The sequence below is a fragment of the Anomaloglossus baeobatrachus genome, chromosome 5 (genome assembly GCF_048569485.1).
Source record: "Anomaloglossus baeobatrachus isolate aAnoBae1 chromosome 5, aAnoBae1.hap1, whole genome shotgun sequence".
NCBI classification, from domain to species: Eukaryota; Metazoa; Chordata; class Amphibia; order Anura; family Aromobatidae; genus Anomaloglossus; species Anomaloglossus baeobatrachus.
The window spans coordinates 537,191,943-537,211,192 of record NC_134357.1 but is presented as its reverse complement, the minus strand read 5'-3'; the positions used below and the strand labels follow the sequence as shown (position 1 = coordinate 537,211,192).

At 43.6% G+C, this 19,250-nt stretch overlaps 1 protein-coding gene across 1 annotated transcript in view; it reads right to left on the bottom strand.

Annotated features, from left to right (window-relative positions):
• LOC142312185 (uncharacterized) overlaps nt 1-19,250 on the bottom strand; it is an 85,431-nt gene that overhangs the window by 14,540 nt on the left and 51,641 nt on the right. The window lies entirely within an intron of this gene.

Below are 19,250 nucleotides of genomic sequence, written 5' to 3'. Positions count from 1 at the left end.
TTTGCATCAAGCACATTCCAAAATACGCCAGCCTTAACGGTCCCCAGGATGACACCGGGATAGGTAGCAAAGTCTTTGCTGAACCATGACTTGTTCATCTTGGCTCATTTTTAAAACACAGCAAGGGTTACTACAAGCGGAGTCTCCCTTTTTTCCAAACATTGGGCCCCACAGACACCACTTTAGTGACAGTACTTGTGCCCTAATTGCAAACAGGATATTTTGATTTGCATCAAGCACATTCCAAAATACGCCAGACTCAGCTGTCGCCCGGATGACACCGGGGAAGGTCTAGCAAAGTCTTTGCTGAACCATGACTTGTTCATCTTGGCTCATTTTTAAAAGCACAGCAAGGGTTACTCCAAGCGGAGTCTCCCTTTTTTCCAAACATTGGGCCCCACAGACACCACTTTAGTGGCAGCACTTGTGCCCTAATTGCAAACAGGATGTTTTGATTTGCATCAAGAATATTCCGAAATACGCCAGCCTTAGCTGTCGCCCGGATGACACCGGGGAAGGTCTAGCAAAGTCTTTGCTGATCCCAGATCTGTTCATCTTTGGGAGATTTGAATGCTGTGGGTTTATTACCCCATTGTCTGATGTGTGGTGTATCTCTGATTCATCTATGCCCAATGACTGGCCATCAAAGGGCATGGATCAATAAGACTACAACATATTAACTTTAAGGCTTGTAATATTGTTCAAGCCTCTATAACAGGGGTCAGGAACCTTTTTGGCTAAGAGAGCCGTAAACGCCACATATTTTGAAATATAATTCCGCGAGAGCCGTACAATATGTTTAAAGGGCCATTGACAGATCAATCGCTCCAATGTTCACTTAGTACAGCAAGGAATGCTCCTCCCTGCTGTATAAAGCCACAACTGGACTGAAACAATGGTAATTAGCAGTAAAAAAATCAAATAAATAACTTACATTGTAAACTTGAGATGCATGACATCAGTCCAGCAGTCTGGCTTCTTCTTTTTCCTGCGCATGACTGGAAGCTGGCATTCTTCCCACCTGATGTTGAGAGAATGCCAGCTTTGAGGCATTCGCAGAAGAAAGAAGCTGGAATATTGGACATGTCACACAACGCATTGTCAGTTATGTCAATTATCTATTTTATTATTTTACAGCGAATTATTGTTTAGGTCCAGCGGTGGCTTAGTGCAGCAGAGAGGAACACTCCTTTGTGTACTAAGTGACCGCTGGAGCAATTGTATCTGTCAGTGGCCCTTTTAAAAGTGTTGGTCTTACAGAAAATGAACAAAAAAGAGAGGCTCAGACCCAGGAGATACACACACAAGCCATACACAGCACTCAACATGCCGTATACACAGTACATAAGGAGAAGAAAAAAAGCTCTGCAGGTAAACATATGCACACCAGGAATTAGATATACCAATAAACCTCACAATATGAAACTTTATTAAGTGCCAAACACAACAAACACAGCACACATACACACCATATACACAGCACACACTCACACACGCCGAATACACAGCACACGCACGCGCCGTATACACAGCACACGCACGCACCGTATACACAGCACACGCACGCGCCGTATACATAGCACACGCACGCGCCGTATACACATTACACGCACGCGCCGTATACACAGCACACGCACGCGCCGTATACACAGCACACGCACGCGCCGTATACACAGCACATGCACGCGCCGTATACACAGCACACGCACGCGCCGTATGCACAGCACACACAGATATAAGTACCTGCTGCTTAGTTGCCCTGTAAGATCAGGTGCAGCACAAGTGATGGATGCAGCAGTTCAAGGGCTGGCTTCATTCTCCTCTTTTCTCTCCAAGAAAAGACCTTATAGACCTGAGCAGCAGAGCACAGAACTGGAGGGTGAGAGGCAGAACGCACGGCACTATACAGGCCCCTGCCCCATCACTCTGCTTCTATCTGCAATTTCACAGGGGAGCATGTAGGAGCCGGAGGGAGGAAGTCCCACCCCCAGTGCTGTCTGCCGGCAATAGACAAGATCAGCGGCTGCCCGAGCACTGCAGCCTCCGGGAATCTGCCCCAGTGCCCCGGGGGCCGCAGAAAAGGTCATCGCGGGCTGGATGTTCCCCACCCCTGCCTTAAAGGGACGGCAGGCACAGTTTCCTGCCGAGGACTGCGGTCCCCGGAACTCAGCCCAGGGACAGCAGAACTGAAGGCGAGTGGCCAAAATGCCGCCCCCCTGACATGTGCCGCCCGGGGCGGACTGCCCCCTCCGCCCCCCCTTTGCTACGCCACTGCAGACCTGCGGGAGAGGCGGGGGGCGGCGGCCCCCCACCCCTCCACCGGCCAGCCCACCGGGAGAAGTCCCGCCCCTCCCGCCTGTCAGTCCGGGCCTGATCAGCGTGCACCGCGGCCTGATGGAGCGCGGTGCATGCATCCTTCCCATAGACAGGTAGGAGCCCTGTCTGTGAGCCAGATACGGCCATCAAAAGAGCCATATCTGGCTCGCGAGCCATAGGTTCCCGACCCCTGCTCTATAAGATCAGATGAAATATAGCACAGACAAAAGCTCATGAACCTGTACCGAGACGTCCGGTCAGTGTTGGGATTTCCAGGAGTTTTCTGTCCATGTCATGCTTCTCTGACTGTAGTTCCAGACAGATGATGTTCCAAAACTCCTTGGTGATGTAAGTATTTAACTGTACTTAACCTTTGTATGTTCAATATACAAAAGTGTACGCAATATCATACTTTTCCTTTATGTTTGTATTTCATATTAACCTTTATAATAAAATTACTTATTTGCCTTCTTTAAAGCCGTATCTGAACCTTAGTGCTAAAAATATAGCAAAACATTTGGCGTAGTTGGCAGGATTCGCAGAAGGCTCTGATGTTATTTTTGTTAGTGTGATAAAAATATGCCTCTTTTTAAGAAAAAAGTGGTTGTGAGTGAATGCATTGAGATTCCAGGTTGGGAACAGAGTCCCTATGATATTTTGGTAACCAAGTGGTCGCACAGTGTTGGTTTGAGTGAACCATGGGACAAATGTTTGAAAAATGCTGAACCAGTAGATGTGGTTGAATGCTTGCAGAAAGTGAAAGTGGAAAAAGGTAAAGAATTGGGCGCTGTTGGTAGGCGTGGATGGATCCTGTTGTCTGCATATAGAAAACAGCATGAGGAAAAGATACGTATGGTAACAAAAGTTCAGGAATTAGAGAGACAGTTGTGTGAGGTCCAGACTGCATTGGTCACAGCACAGTGTCAGAATAAGTTGTCAGTGGACAAATGTGATGGATATCAGCATGATGCAGAAAAGTCTGCTGTATGTATAGAGCAGTATAAATACAGAAAGAAGAGAGGGAGGGAGAATAGAAAGAAAGTGGCTTTGGCCATAGCCAAAGCAGGGACAGAGGGGAACTCAGATGAGTGGAATGGTGATGTACAGAACTCATCTGATTCTGAAAACGTCACCGATCCAGACCAGAAGGATGAACATGTCAGTGGGGAGAAAGACATTGATCCTCCTCTTAACCCAATAAGAGTTCATCCTATATACCATAGACGAGTATTAGAAACAGCTACAGGTAAACAGAACAGGAATATGGTACAGGATTGCAGTCAGCTTCATGATCGTTATTCACAAAGGTCAAATGAACCTTTGATAACTTGGATAGTCAGATTATGGGAGACGGGGGCTCATGGAGTGCATTTGGATGGTGTGGATGGCCCAAAGTTTGTTAAACTCAGCCATGAGCCTGTAGTGAAGGAGGCATTTTGTTCCTTGATAGTTCAGCGACCACATGTGGTGTGTAATATGTTGGATGTTGTGGCTATGGCATTGAAGCATAAATACCCATCTGAGGTGGACTGGCCGTCCAATGAAAAACCATGGTTTACATTGAAAGATTGTGCTCGGAGATTGAAGGAGGAGGCTATGAAAAATGCTATTTCAGCAAGTACATATGACGATTACATGCAAGTTGTTGTAAGTGTTTCTATTAGAAATTGTATCATTAGAAATGCCCCTCCAGCTTATAAACATGTCTGATGGCATTAATGGTAAATCAGACTGGGAAACCCATCTCCAATACATTGGAGGTGATCCGACAGTTAGGGGGTCTGGGAGAATGGGGTCCCAAACAGAGAGGTCAGCTTAATTTTGAAGAACAGTGTAACAACGTCAAAAGTAGTAAAAATCGTAGATCCAGTGTTAGCAGGAGAGATCTGTTTATGGCCCTGATAAAGGATGGTGTTCCCTGGGATAAAATAGACGGGATAAGTACTGACGAGATGTGGAAATTGTATCAAAAGAGAAAATTGTATCAAAGGAGAAGACTCAATAAAAAGTCAAGGGTTTCACATAATAAAACAGTTGCAGCAAAAGATTCTGAATCTCCACAGCAGGGGCACAGCAGGACACGGGGAGAAAGAGGGCCCACTTTCTCATCATCACCAGCAAAGCCCACAGCACCGGGGTTTGAGGATCTTTATGCTGAAGTCAGATGTTTGGTGCAGGAAATCAAAACCCAGCAGAAGAGGTTACCATCATCTTCCACCAAGATGTCTCCATCTGAATGGAAGATAGATGGGGGGGGAAAGATAAGGGTAATATTGAGACCACAAAGGAGATTACCACCAATACAGAATGTACAGAGATATATAAAGAGATAAGTAATATAAAAGCCATTCCTGCTCATAAACAATACAGAGCCATCCAAATGTTCACAAAGGAGAGACTGGAAGCCAGCAGGATCCCTGTGTTCAGTCTATTGGAAGGGCAATTATTTTTGCTATTGTTTGGTTGGTCATATATTTACATACTCATGCTGATAATTAATACAGCACAATATATCAATATGGTTGGGTAAATAGTGAGCTTTTTTTGGCTGCCAAGTTAGATGTGAATCTTTTAGCATATGGATAATGGACTGGATAAAATTGTGTTTTTTGTATTATTTGAGCTTGTATTCTAATCATGTTTGTGCTTTCTTTTTAGACTGGAGACCAGAGTTTTACATGTTATTAGAGCAATCAGGCTAAAACAATGAAACAAGTAATCATCCCATTGTGATGAATGGGTATTGTATTTACCTAATGGTTGTTGTTTGTTTTATGTGTATGTTCAATCAGGACCACAATAGGCTTGTAAATGCCATCTCAGTATGATGGTCTCATAGTCCAAAGGTCAGATTTGGCCTTCAACTGATTTCAGTTAATAAGAGAAGGGATAGATCAGGATTATTAATTAAGGTAATTCTAATGAATAGTGGAGACAGTGACATGTTAATACAGAAGTGAGATAGAATAGCTCAGTTGCTAGTACTGTCTATTTCTAAAATGTAGATAGACAGAGGGAGGGCTCCTTCAGTTCTGCAGAGAAGATAAATGATTTGGATCTTCACATCCTATCAATGATTGTGCAATTGTGCAAAAATTTGGGTGAAACAATTGAGTGACAAAGGTCCTCCAGAACCTGCTGAAGTCATTGCTCAAGGAGCAGACAATGTGCTGACAGTTATGAAACAAGAAAAGTGGGAATACATCCCAACTGACAGATGAGTAATATGTGTATTTTTGTCCCTTTAGATCAAAATCTGGAAATGTTGCATCATTGGCGCCACCATGTGCATGGATCTACTTCCGTCAGAAGCCAAGCAACCTTCAGACCGAAAACTGAGAGACCAACCATGGAAAATGTGGTCTTATTGAAAACCAAACAGAATAAGACCTAGAAGAAGAAGATGTGACCCAAAACTTCACCTCCAATCTGTATTGTGCCTATATGAACTGCACTGGGGAACATTCTCTAACAGAAGAGATGATTGCCCTAAGGACTCAAAGTATTACACCAGCTGATTTATCAGAGGACTTGTCAAAGCAAAATAGACAGATGTCAACAATTAAAAATACAGAATCAGACAGGGCATAAAGAGATTGCTATTATTTGTGGCTCTCATACAAATAAAAAATGCAAACGTATGAAAGCAGGAAATAATAATAAGATTAACAATATAATGACCTTTTCATCATATACACAAGATGTAAAATTGTTAACAAAATCATAGATACAAGGATTATCTATAATAATTGTAGGAACACTCACTGTAGAGGCATATGCAGCTAAAGCAGTAGGCCGATTCTCTTGTTTGGTGGTTAAATTTATAAATACCACAAGTAGAGATACATTTATACTAGATTAATTACATTACACAAGATAATGGTAGATGGTGGGAATGGGTACTTTCTTAGTTACCTGATTTTTGGATATATGCATTATATATTAGGAGTAATTTTTGCTATTGTGCATGCATTGCTTTTTGTTGTTGTATCATCCGCTAAAACTATGCCGTTAGGGTATGGTACCTGGTATAAATAATGTATTGTATTTGAATGTATTGCAAATATAAAAATGGCTATTTTTGAGCACATACATTATGTTATACTATAACATATTGTTTAACCATACAGACAAAGTGTACATGGTGACAAAATCTTGTGTATGCTTAAGGGTTTCTGTGTGTTTGTTGTATTTATACAGACAGACAATATACCATTGTAGGAGAATCCTTATAATTTACTTTAGTTCAACAATCTGATGTTTTATGGGTTTGCTATATACACAGACAGACAATATATCCATTTACCTAGCTCAAATACCTGATGTGTATTCTTGGGAGATTTGAATGCTGTGGGTTTATTACCCCATTGTCTGATGTGTGGTGTATCTCTGATTCATCTATGCCCAATGACTGGCCATCAAAGGGCATGGATCAATAAGACTACAACACATTAACTTTAAGGCTCATGAACCTGTACCAAGACGTCAGGTCAGTGTTGGGATTTCCAGGAGTTTTCTGTCCATGTCATGCTTCTCTGACTGTAGTTCCAGACAGATGATGTTCCAAAACTCCTTGGTGATGTAAGTATTTAACTGTACTTAACCTTTGTATGTTCAATATACAAAAGTGTACGCAATATCATACTTTTCCTTTAAGTTTGTATTTCATATTAACCTTTATAATAAAATTACTTATTTGCCTTCTTTAAAGTCGTATCTGAACCTTAGTGCTAAAAATATAGCAAAACAGCTATACGTCATGACGTATTGCACCAGAGCTCGGTGGTGCTGCCACAGTCCCTGTAACATGTGGAGAGTCGAATTCAGTGTGTCGGCACATCGCATTTCAGGCGATGAACCAGCAGGCCGAAAGACTTCTGGAGCGATGCAAGTCGCTCAGCTGCGGCGGTTGAACGGCGGAAGTGAGCAGACAATTTTCGTGCCCTGTGCAGAAGGCAATCTATGGGGAGATAAGGTATGCACACCAGTGACTATGGAAGGGGAATACATGGAATAGCAGAAACTGCTGTGTGAATACTGACATGAAAAATTCAATAGCTATTTGTAAGAATGAAATGTGAAAAATGGAACCTGCATTACTGCCATGAATATATGAATAAAGAGAAATTTAGCTACTGAATTGATCAATGCAGAAGAGCCCCAACACTACGCCAAAGTATTTCTCTACGTTGGGGTCCCTAGCTTGTGTGTGTCCTCTCATGCAGTTGAGAAGGCAATCTAGGCCGGGATAGTGTGTTAAAAATTGCTGGACAACAAGGTTCAACACGTGAGCCATACAAGGCACGTGTGTCACCTTGCCCAGGCGAAGGGCCACACGCAGGTTTGCAGCATTGTCGCACACGGCCTTACCTGGCTGCAGGTTGAGTGGAGACAACCATTTATGAAACTCGGACAGCAGAGCTGACCACAACTCAGCCGCTGTGTGACTCTTATTTCCAAGACATTTCAAGCTTAAGACCGCCTGATGCCGTTGCACTCTGCTGCCAGCATAGTAAGGAGGTGTGTGTGATTCCTTGTGCGCAGTTACAACGCTGGTCGCCTGACCAGGCAGGCTTGGGGCGGAGGTGGAGGACCCAGATGAGGTTGAGGAGGCAGAAGCGTTGGCGGAACTTATACATACAGAGGATTGACGCACAAGTCTTGGGGACGGCAAGACTTGTTCAGCAGACCCTTCTCCATCTCTCACCATAGTTACCCAGTGCCCAGTCAGCGACATGTAACGCCCCTGTCCATGCTTACTGGTCCAAGTATCCTTGGTGAAATACACCCGTTCACACACAGAGTTTCTCAAGGAAGCGGTGATGTTGTGTGCAACATGCTGGTGTAGGCCAGGCACACCTTTCTTAGAGAAGTAGTGGCGACTGGGCATCTGGTACTGGGGCACAGCGACGGACATAAGGTCTCGAAAATCCTCTGTGTCCACCAGGCGGAAAGGCAGCATTTCGGTAGCCAAGAGCTTACAGAGGGATAAAGTCAACCTCTTAGCTTTGGCATGGGTCGGAGGAAATGGCCTTTTATTTGTCCACATCCGAGGGACAGAGATCTGGCTGCTATGTGTAGACGGTGGTGAGTAGGGTGTCCCTGGAAAAATGCAGGTTTGTGAGGAAAGTTCAGGCGTAGACATGATGTTGCCTTCATCCAACGTTTGTGCTATCGATGTCTGAGAGAGCTGTACACCCGCACTTGTTTCCCCTTCCAAACCAACTGACGACCTAACAAGCAAACTGCCTGTTGCGGTTACAGTGGTGGAAGGTGTGCGTGGAAAACCAGGTGTGACAGCTGTCCCGACAGTCATAGAAGATGAAGAGCGCGCGGATGCACTGGAAGGGGCAGGCGGTGGTTGGCCTGCTACGCTAGGCCGCATTGCAGCACAGTGAGCTTCCCACTGGGAATTATGTATTCATGTGACGATTCATGGAAGAAGTTGTCAAACTGGTGAGCTTTTTGCCTCTACTTATAGATTCACGACAAATTTTACAGATCACATGATTTTGGAGATCCTTTGCAAGGTCAAAAAAAGGACCCGGCTAGGCAAGGCTTAGAGGACATGCGACCTGCAGAGCCACCCCGACTTGTGCTCAGAGGCAGAGTTGTGGCTGAGGATGCAGTTGTAGACGTGCTACCAGTACTCCAACTCTGTCCAGGAAGGCGCAAGATAACTTCGTCGTCAGTTGCATCCTCCTCCACCGCCTCTGTTGACCTCCTCAAGAGCCTGACTGTGGGTTGACAGTAAGTGGGATCTAGAACTTCATCATCAAGCGTTGTGTTTGCACTTCCCTCGCCCTCAGACCTAGCCTCTTCCTGCCCTGACCGAATATTTAAGTTGTCATCCCAATCTGGTATCTGCGTCTCATTATCATCAGTATGTTCCTCATTGTCTCCACCAACAGGTGTTATAGTTTGGGAATGAGGGTCTACATTATGCTCAGAAACTTGGTCATCAGGGCCTGAATGTGACTCACAAAGGGCATCACTGCAGACCATTTCCTGGTCTGTACTCACTGTAGCTTTGGAGCAGACCTCTGATTCACAGGCTATAGTGTGACTGAACAGCTCTGCAGACTCAGCCATCTCTGGTACACCATACTGTGCAAGGCAGGTGGAGACTTGATAGCTGGGAGAAAGCAAGTGTGATTGGGATGACAACTCAGAGGACTGTTTTTTTTATGTGGTAGTTGAGGTGGAGGAGAGGGCACTTGTTGGAGCACTTGAGATCCATTCAAGCATGTTCTTTTTTTGTGCATCATCTACTTTTCTTACAGTTGTTCGGGTCCGTAAAAAAGGGAGCACATCGGATTGTCCACGGAAAGTAGTAGACATCTTACTTTTGCTGGAAGATGGCTTATCTTCAGCAGATGTTAATGTAGCTTTGCCACCTTCCCCACAGACACAAACTTTTTTTCCTTTTCCAACACGCCTGTTCTCCTTTCCACCAGCATCTGTCCTTTTGCCACTCATTTTGTTAGCGACAAGATTAGCCACTTAAAATGTGGTAGCAAAAATTGAGAGGTGGTGTAGATTGCAGAGGTGGTCTAGCTTTAGCTGAAGAACCAACACTGACTATCCCTGACAATGCAACTATGGCCCTAAAACTGTCATCACTGTTTTCTATAAAAATAGCGTAGCAAAATGTGCATGAGGGTTTAATGCAGAGGTGCTGGAAAATGCTTGGCACCAGTGGGACACAAAATTAGCATAGCAGCCACTTTTTGGATGCCACTTATGTTCAGCACTGTTTGCTATAAAAATAGCGTAGCAAAATGTGCATGAGGGTTTAATGCAAAGGTGCTGTTAAATGCTTGGCACCAGTAGGACAACATTGGAGTATAGCAGCCACTTTTTGGATGCCACTTATGTTCAGCACTGTTTGCTAAAAAAATAGCGTAGCAAAATGTGCATGAGGGTTTAATGCAGAGGTGCAGTTAAATGCTTGGCACCAGTAGGACAACAATGGAGTATAGCAGCCACTTTTTGGATGCCACTAAGTTTCAGCATTGTTTGCTATAAAAATAGCGTGGCAAAAGTGGGCAGGTGGGTACAGTGGCCGGGTTCTCTGGGTCAGTGGACATGAAAGGAAGCCTCACTTTCTATCCCTCCTAATGGTGAAATGCAGCAAGGAATTCCCTGAGCTTAGGTACACAGACGCTGTTATCTGAAGCTGTATACAGCGTTCCCACGGACCTGCCTGTCACCTATGGCTCTGAGCCCGAGAAAATGAGCCCTGAAAAGGGCTGAAATAAACTTCTGTCCCTAATCTGTAGAGCGATGTGTGTATAGCGTACACAGCTGGAGCGGCACCAGGAGCTGCGTGAGCGGTGACTGTCACCTACACACAGAAAGCAGATAATGGGGCCGTGAGGGAAAATGGCCGTATTTATAATGCAAGGACATGTGACATGGACAGCGTATGACACATGCCCTTGCTTGTCTGGCAAAAAAGACCACTTAGCTGTGTGTGTGTCTGGATTGGCTGACATGCTGGCCCGCCCCACTGCACGAGCGCTTAGGAAAAAAAAAAAAAAAATGGCGATCGCCATTATCCCAGCAGCACTGATCCAAACGCGACGTCCCCGCACACTATACACTAAAATTAGATAATAGTGTGAATCACAGAGTGACTCACACTATTACAGTGAAAAGCCAGCTAGTAACTAGCTAGGCTTTTTGCTGATCGAACCGTTCTCGAATGTAACTCAAGCTATCGAGCTTTTAGCATAAAGCTTGCGTTCGATCTCGAGCACCCCCAAAATCACTCGAACATGAAATTGGCGAACCTCGAACATTGCTCAACTCTACTCAAAATTGGCTGGAATAGTTAGTGGATTTGGTCATGATCGGAGAGCCCCTGATGTCACAAAACAGTGCAAAACAACTACAACGGACTCCATTTTGGAAACAAGACCCCCCAATGAGTTAATTGAGATGTGTGGTAAGCACTTTGAACCCCCAGGTGCTTCACAGAATGTTATGACATTAAGCCATAAAAAAATACATTTTTACCACAACAATTTTACATTAACCACAATTATTTTCATTCTCACAAATATAACAGGAGAAAATGGACCTCAAAATTTGTTGTGCAATTTATACTGAATACGTTGATACCCCATAAGTAGTGGAAAACTACTGCTTGGGCGCACAGAAGGGCTCCAAAGGAAGGAATGCCATTTGACATTTTGAACGCCAAATTGGCTGGAAATGTTAGCGGAAACCATGTCACGTTTGGAGAGCCCCTGATTTGCCTAACAGTGGAAACCACTCACAAGTGACCCCATTTTGGAAACGACATCCCCCAAGGAATTTATCAAGACATGTGGTGAGCACTTTGAACCCCCAGGTACTTCACAAAATTTTACAACGTAGAACTGTGAAAATGAAAAAAAAAATCCCACAAAAAGTTGTTTAACCACAATTGTTTTCATTTTCACAAAGCTAACAGGAGAAAATAGACCCCAAACGTTTGTGAGCAATTTTTTTCTGAGTATGCGCTGATACCCCATATGTGGTGGGAAACTACTATTTGTACACACTGTCAAGCCCAAAAATGAAGGAGTGACATTTTGCAGCGCAGATGTTGATGGACTGCTCTGCGGGTGTCATGTTGCATTTAGAGAGCCTTTGACATGCCAAAATAGTAGAAACCCCCCACACGTGATCCTATATTGGAATTGATCTAGGGTTTTCCTAGTATGTTATTTTTTATAATGGGGTGGCATATGTGATTTGTGTAGCTTGTAGCACGGTGGCATATGTAAGTTGTGTAAAATAAATCAGGTTGGCAAATGTGAGTTGTGTAGAGTACTTAAGGGTGGCATATGTAAATTGTGTAGAGCATGTCAGACTGGAATATGCGGATTGCGTAGCGTGTATCAGGTTGGCATATGTGAGAACGTCAGGTTGGCATAACTAAATTCCATAGAGCCTTGATCTCTACCTCCTGGAACTAAAGGAAGGTGCTGGTATTCCTGCACATAATAATAGCACGAGAGCATTAGATAGTACAGATGGCACTATGTGCATGGCCAGCTTCTTGTGCCACACCTTACCTTTGCGCATGGCACTGTAGGGCTTGAGGACTTGATCAGAGAGCAACTCACATTAAACCAAATCAAGAAAAAAACCCATAAAATAGTAAACTTTATTACTGTATTTTTCGCTTTATAAGACGCACTTTTGTTCCCCCAAATTTTGGGAGAAAGTAGGGGGTGCATCTTATAAACCGAATATACGGGAGGGGGTATATATATATATATATATATATATATATATATATATATACTGCAGGGTCTGCTCTGGAACGGTGCTGGGGGCAGGTGAACGCTGCGGGCGGCAGCGTTAGATCTCCTGCTCCCGCTCATATAATATGCACAGCCGCTGTCCATCAGCGTGGTGCTGAAACCGCATCGCGCTGATGGGCTGGGGCAGCGGGGCATATTATATCTGCCTGCGCCCTCCTTTGATCGCACATGATCCCCCTGTGTTAGATATGGCCCCCATACTGCTGCCCATAGTAAAATAAAAAAGCTTTTTTTACCTCTAGTGCTGATCTCCTGGTCTCCTGCTGCTGCTGTCTGTGATCAGGCACGCATAGATGATATCACTCTGCTGTGCCGATCACATGACCGGCAGCAAGAACCAGGAAGTGGAGGAGGACGTCAACCCCACGAGGGAGACACAGGGATTACAGCGCTGAGAAGGTAAGGAAAGAGTGTTTTATTTTATTATGGGCAGCAGGATAGGGGGCATATCTAACACAGGGGAGATGTGCCATCTATAGTGGCCATGGGCAGCAGTATGGGGGCCATATCAAACACAGGGGAGGTGTGCCATCTATAGGGGCCATGGGCAGCACAGGGGGACGTGTCCCAGCACAAGGGGGCTATATTCAATATAAAGGGGCCATATCCAGATTAAGGGTGGCTAATTTTAGGATTGCGGGGCTATGAGGGACATATACCCTATATGATTTGTTAGACGGACACTGGCATTATAAGATGGACCCCATTTAACATTTAAAAAAAAAAATCTCTTTTCCTTCACCAAATTTGGGGGTGCGTCTTATAATCAGGTGCGTCTTATAAAGCGAAAAATACGGTAATTATCAAAATACATAAATACAGTGCAAATTAAAAGCAGAGCGCTTGCTGTATATATCTGGTCACAGGAGGGTTCCGGGAAAAAGTTCCCTAATGTCTCCCTACCTGGCCGCGGAGGTTGGCACCCTATTACTATTGCGCAGTGGCTCCCCCGCTCAACGTGGACTGGCCCTTTTAGACCCTACACTGACAACTTTTCAGTGCAGCTATTCTGTGTCTGGGCCTTACAGAATACACAGTGAGGTCATTACACACAAAACGCTGACGGATTTTGAAAACAAACTCAACAGAGATTAGATGGATAGAAATATCCCTCTCAGTAACTGCTCTTATAGCACATCTCCTTCAATCACCATACAGTTGAATCCAAAGAGCCTACTGTAATAACTCAATCGTCACTTCATTGGGTCAGGGCAGATCAATCCTCATAAATATACATACAAAACACCTACAAATATGTCTAGTAGATATTAAGAGCCAAATGGCCAATACTTAGCCACATATTGTAGCTTTTTTCCCGACGCGTTTCTCCCCAGGAACAAAATTGATCGGAGGTTCATCAGGGGCTGTCCATATAAAGTTCACACATGACAGTATTATATTTCCATCATCTAATAAGCAGAAAAACCGGTCCTCCAATGAGGCACTATCCACCCAGTCAGTCAATCCTCCAGTGAGGTGCTATCACCGATTAAATAAGTACTGATGTGTGATAACATAGAGGGTGTACGTAGAGAGGCGGTCCTCCAGTGAGGTACTATCCATCCAGACAGTCAGTCCTCCAATGAGGTGCTATCACCAGTCAGCTGCCAAGATGTATAGTGACATGCAGGGCGGACGCCAGAATCAGCAAGGGGTGACGCGGGTTTTAATTTGCACCACATTTATGCATTTTGAGAATTAATAAAGTTTACTATTTTATGGGGTTTTTTCTTGATTTGGTTTAATGAGCTTATGATACCCCGTGGGGCATTCTTTATGAGGTTTTTTTGATCAGAGAGCAACTCCCCCCATGTTTTTTACTGAACCCCAGGACACAGTTTTGTTTGTGGACCTCTGTAGAAGAACCACGTACAGCGGTGGCGGTGCTGCCATATCCATGGATTGTGGTCAAGAAAAAGACATCCCTCTTGTCCTTGTACTTCACTGCTACCAGGTTGTTGCTACATTAGGTTTTGCTCTCTCCCTTTGTGATCAGCTGCCCAAATGGCATCTTAGGGAGTCCGCTCTGATTTTTTCGCACAGTACCGCATGCTGCAGTAGCTCTGGTGGAGAGGGAACAGTGAGATGCTGGTATAAGAGTTATCTACGTACAGGTGATAACTAGAGATGAGCAAAACCGAACTTGAAAGTTCGGAATTTGTACGGAACACACATTTTAAAAATAACAAACAAACAGAGTTCTTGTGTTTTATTTATGCTAATTACTTAAGCATCGCTGTGCTTGCATATGTTCGGTCCTTTGGGAGTGTTTGAATGCCCCCCACTGGAAGTAATAATAGCATTATCAGATGTAGTGTCCCCTATTTACGGCTGGCTGCACGTGAATGGGGAGCCGAACTGCTCAGTCAAGTCCAGGTCCAGAACTGAACTAAAGTCCGGCTGAAACCACCGAACTGAACTTCAATGGGTCCACTCATCTCTAGTTATAACCCTTATCCAGCAGTGGGTGTATATTTGGAGAGTTATGTTCATTTTCAAAAATGTGATATGACTATATTTGAATAAATGTTGATTTTTTGGTTGAAGAATAAATTTGGATTGTTGTTCATGGAAAAAAAATAAGACATCCCCTGAAAATAAGCCTTAGCCCATCTTTTGAAGCAAAAACTAACATAAGACCCTGTCTTATTTTCTGTAAAACACGGTAATAACATATCTACTAAAATGATCGTACTCCACCCAGACAGTCTTCATCGTCATTGATTTAGTAACTAGTGGTGAAACATCTCTGGGTTATTAGAGTATGTATCATATTAACACTCAGAAATCCAATCTCTTATAGGGGGCGATATTTTCTGTTAGACGAGTTTCTTGCAGAAATCTTAGACATTTAGAGGGAACTTTTTAACACTGTCCACTGAGCCATCATAAAATATATATTCTATATATTACACATACATATATCTCTATCTAAGCTGTGCATGGCTCTAATATACATTTATTCACATTTTCAGGAGATGTGTTGGCGTGAGCAGTTGTTTCATAGCCTGACCCAAAGTTGTAAGCGCCACTGATACTTTTTCTACTTTTCCGGTCAGAACTCACAGGAGAATAAAAGGTCCATTATAAATGGGCTCACGCCAACACATCTCCCGAAAATGTGAAAAAATGGATATTAGAGCCACGCACAGCTTAGTATATATATATATATATATATATATATATATATATATATATATATTATATATATATATACACACAGTTAGGTCCAGAAATATTTGGACAGTGACACAAGTTTTGTTATTTTAGCTGTTTACAAAAACATGTTCAGAAATACAATTATATATATAATATGGGCTGAAAGTGCACACTCCCAGCTGCAATATGAGAGTTTTCACATCCAAATCGGAGAAAGGCTTTAGGAATCATAGCTCTGTAATGCATAGCCTCCTCTTTTTCAAGGGACCAAAAGTAATTGGACAAGGGACTCTAAGGGCTGCAATTAACTCTGAAGGCGTCTCCCTCGTTAACCTGTAATCAATGAAGTAGTTAAAAGGTCTGGGGTTGATTACAGGTGTGTGGTTTTGCATTTGGAAGCTGTTGCTGTGACCAGACAACATGCGGTCTAAGGAACTCTCAATTGAGGTGAAGCAGAACATCCTGAGGCTGAAAAAAAAGAAAAAATCCATCAGAGAGATAGCAGACATGCTTGGAGTAGCAAAATCAACAGTCGGGTACATTCTGAGAAAAAAGGAATTGACTGGTGAGCTTGGGAACTCAAAAAGGCCTGGGCGTCCACGGATGACAACAGTGGTAGATGATCGCCGCATACTTTCTTTGGTGAAGAAGAACCCGTTCACAACATCAACTGAAGTCCAGAACACTCTCAGTGAAGTAGGTGTATCTGTCTCTAAGTCAACAGTAAAGAGAAGACTCCATGAAAGTAAATACAAAGGGTTCACATCTAGATGCAACCCATTCATCAATTCCAAAAGTAGACAGGCCAGAGTTAAATTTGCTGAAAAACACCTCATGACGCCAGCTCAGTTCTGGAAAAGTATTCTATGGACAGATGAGACCAAGATCAACCTGTACCAGAATGATGGGAAGAAAAAAGTTTGGAGAAGAAAGGGAACGGCACATGATCCAAGGCACACCACATCCTCTGTAAAACATGGTGGAGGCAACGTGATGGCATGGGCATGCATGGCTTTCAATGGCACTGGGTCACTTGTGTTTATTGATGACATAACAGCAGACAAGAGTAGCCGGATGAATTCTGAAGTGTACCGGGATATACTTTCAGCCCAGATTCAGCCAAATGCCGCAAAGTTGATCGGACGGCGCTTCATAGTACAGATGGACAATGACCCCAAGCATACAGCCAAAGCTACCCAGGAGTTCATGAGTGCAAAAAAGTGGAACATTCTGCAATGGCCAAGTCAATCACCAGATCTTAACCCAATTGAGCATGCATTTCACTTGCTCAAATCCAGACTTAAGACGGAAAGACCCACAAACAAGCAAGACCTGAAGGCTGCGGCTGTAAAGGCCTGGCAAAGCATTAAGAAGGAGGAAACCCAGCGTTTGGTGATGTCCATGGGTTCCAGACTTAAGGCAGTGATTGCCTCCAAAGGATTCGCAACAAAATATTGAAAATAAAAATATTTTGTTTGGGTTTGGTTTATTTGTCCAATTACTTTTGACCTCCTAAAATGTGGAGTGTTTGTAAAGAAATGTGTACAATTCCTACAATTTCTATCAGATATTTTTGTTCAAACCTTCAAATTAAACTTTACAATCTGCACTTGAATTCTGTTGTAGAGGTTTCATTTCAAATCCAATGTGGTGGCATGCAGAGCCCAACTCGCGAAAATTGTGTCACTGTCCAAATATTTCTGGACCTAACTGTATATATATATATATATATATTTATATATATATATATATATACACACACACACACACACACACACACACACACACACGCACACACACACACATACATACATACAGTGCCTACAAGTAGTATTCAACCCCCTGCAGATTTAGCAGGTTTACACATTCGGAATTAACTTGGCATTGTGACATTTGGGCTGTAGATCAGCCTGGAAGTGTGAAATGCACTGCAGCAAAAAAGAATGTTATTTCTTTTTTTATTTTTTTTTTTAAATTGTGAAAGGTTTATTCAGAGGGTCATTTATTATTCAACCCCTCAAACCACAAGAATTCTGTTTGGTTCCCCTAAAGTATTAAGAAGTATTTCAGGCACAAATAACAATGAGCTTCACATGTTTGGATTAATTATCTCTTTTTCCAGCCTTTTCTGACTAATTAAGACCCTCCCCAAACTTGTGAACAGCACTCATACTTGGTCAACATGGGAAAGACAAAGGAGCATTCCAAAGCCATCAGAGACAAGATCGTGGAGGGTCACAAGGCTGGCAAGGGGTACAAAACCCTTTCCAAGGAGTTGGGCCTACCTGTCTCCACTGTTGGGAGCATCATCCGGAAGTGGAAGGCTTATGGAACTACTGTTAGCCTTCCACGGCCTGGACAGCCTTTGAAAGTTTCCAGCCGTGCCGAGGCCAGGCTTGTCCGAAGAGTCAAGGCTAACCCAAGGACAACAAGGAAGGAGCTCCGGGAAGATCTCATGGCAGTGGGGACATTGGTTTCAGTCAATACCATAAGTAACGTACTCCACCGCAATGGTCTCCGTTCCAGACGAGCCCGTAAGGTACCTTTACTTTCAAAGCGTCATGTCAAGGCTCGTCTACAGTTTGCTCATGATCACTTGGAGGACTCTGAGACAGACTGGTTCAAGGTTCTCTGGTCTGATGAGACCAAGATCGAGATCTTTGGTGCCAACCACACACGTGACGTTTGGAGACTGGATGGCACTGCATACGACCCCAAGAATACCATCCCTACAGTCAAGCATGGTGGTGGCAGCATCATGCTGTGGGGCTGTTTCTCAGCAAGGGGCCTGGCCATCTGGTCCGCATCCATGGGAAGATGGATAGCACGGCCTACCTGGAGATTTTGGCCAAGAACCTCCGCTCCTCCATCAATGATCTTAAGATGGGTCGTCATTTCATCTTCCAACAAGACAACGACCCAAAGCACACAGCCAAGAAAACTAAGGCCTGGTTCAAGAGGGAAAAAATCAGGTGTTGCAGTGGCCTAGTCAGTCTCCTGACCTTAACCCAATTGAAAACTTGTGGAAGGAGCTCAAGATTAAAGTCCACATGAGACACCCAAAGAACCTAGATAACTTGGAGAAGATCTGCATGGAGGAGTGGGCCAAGATAACTCCAGAGACCTGTGCCGGCCTGATCAGGTCTTATAAAAGACGATTATTAGCTGTAATTGCAAACAAGGGTTATTCCACAAAATATTAAACCTAGGGGTTGAATAATAATTGACCCACACTTTTATGTTGAAAATTTATTAAAATTTAACTGAGGAACATAACTTGTTGGTTTGTAAGATTTATGCACCTGTTAATAAATCCTGCTCTTGTTTGATGTTTGCAGGCTCTAACTTATTTGCATCTTATCAAACCTGCTAAATCTGCAGGGGGTTGAATACTACTTGTAGGCACTGTACACACTAGCTGTAGTATATAGTAACTGTCTCTCTGTCTCTCTCCCA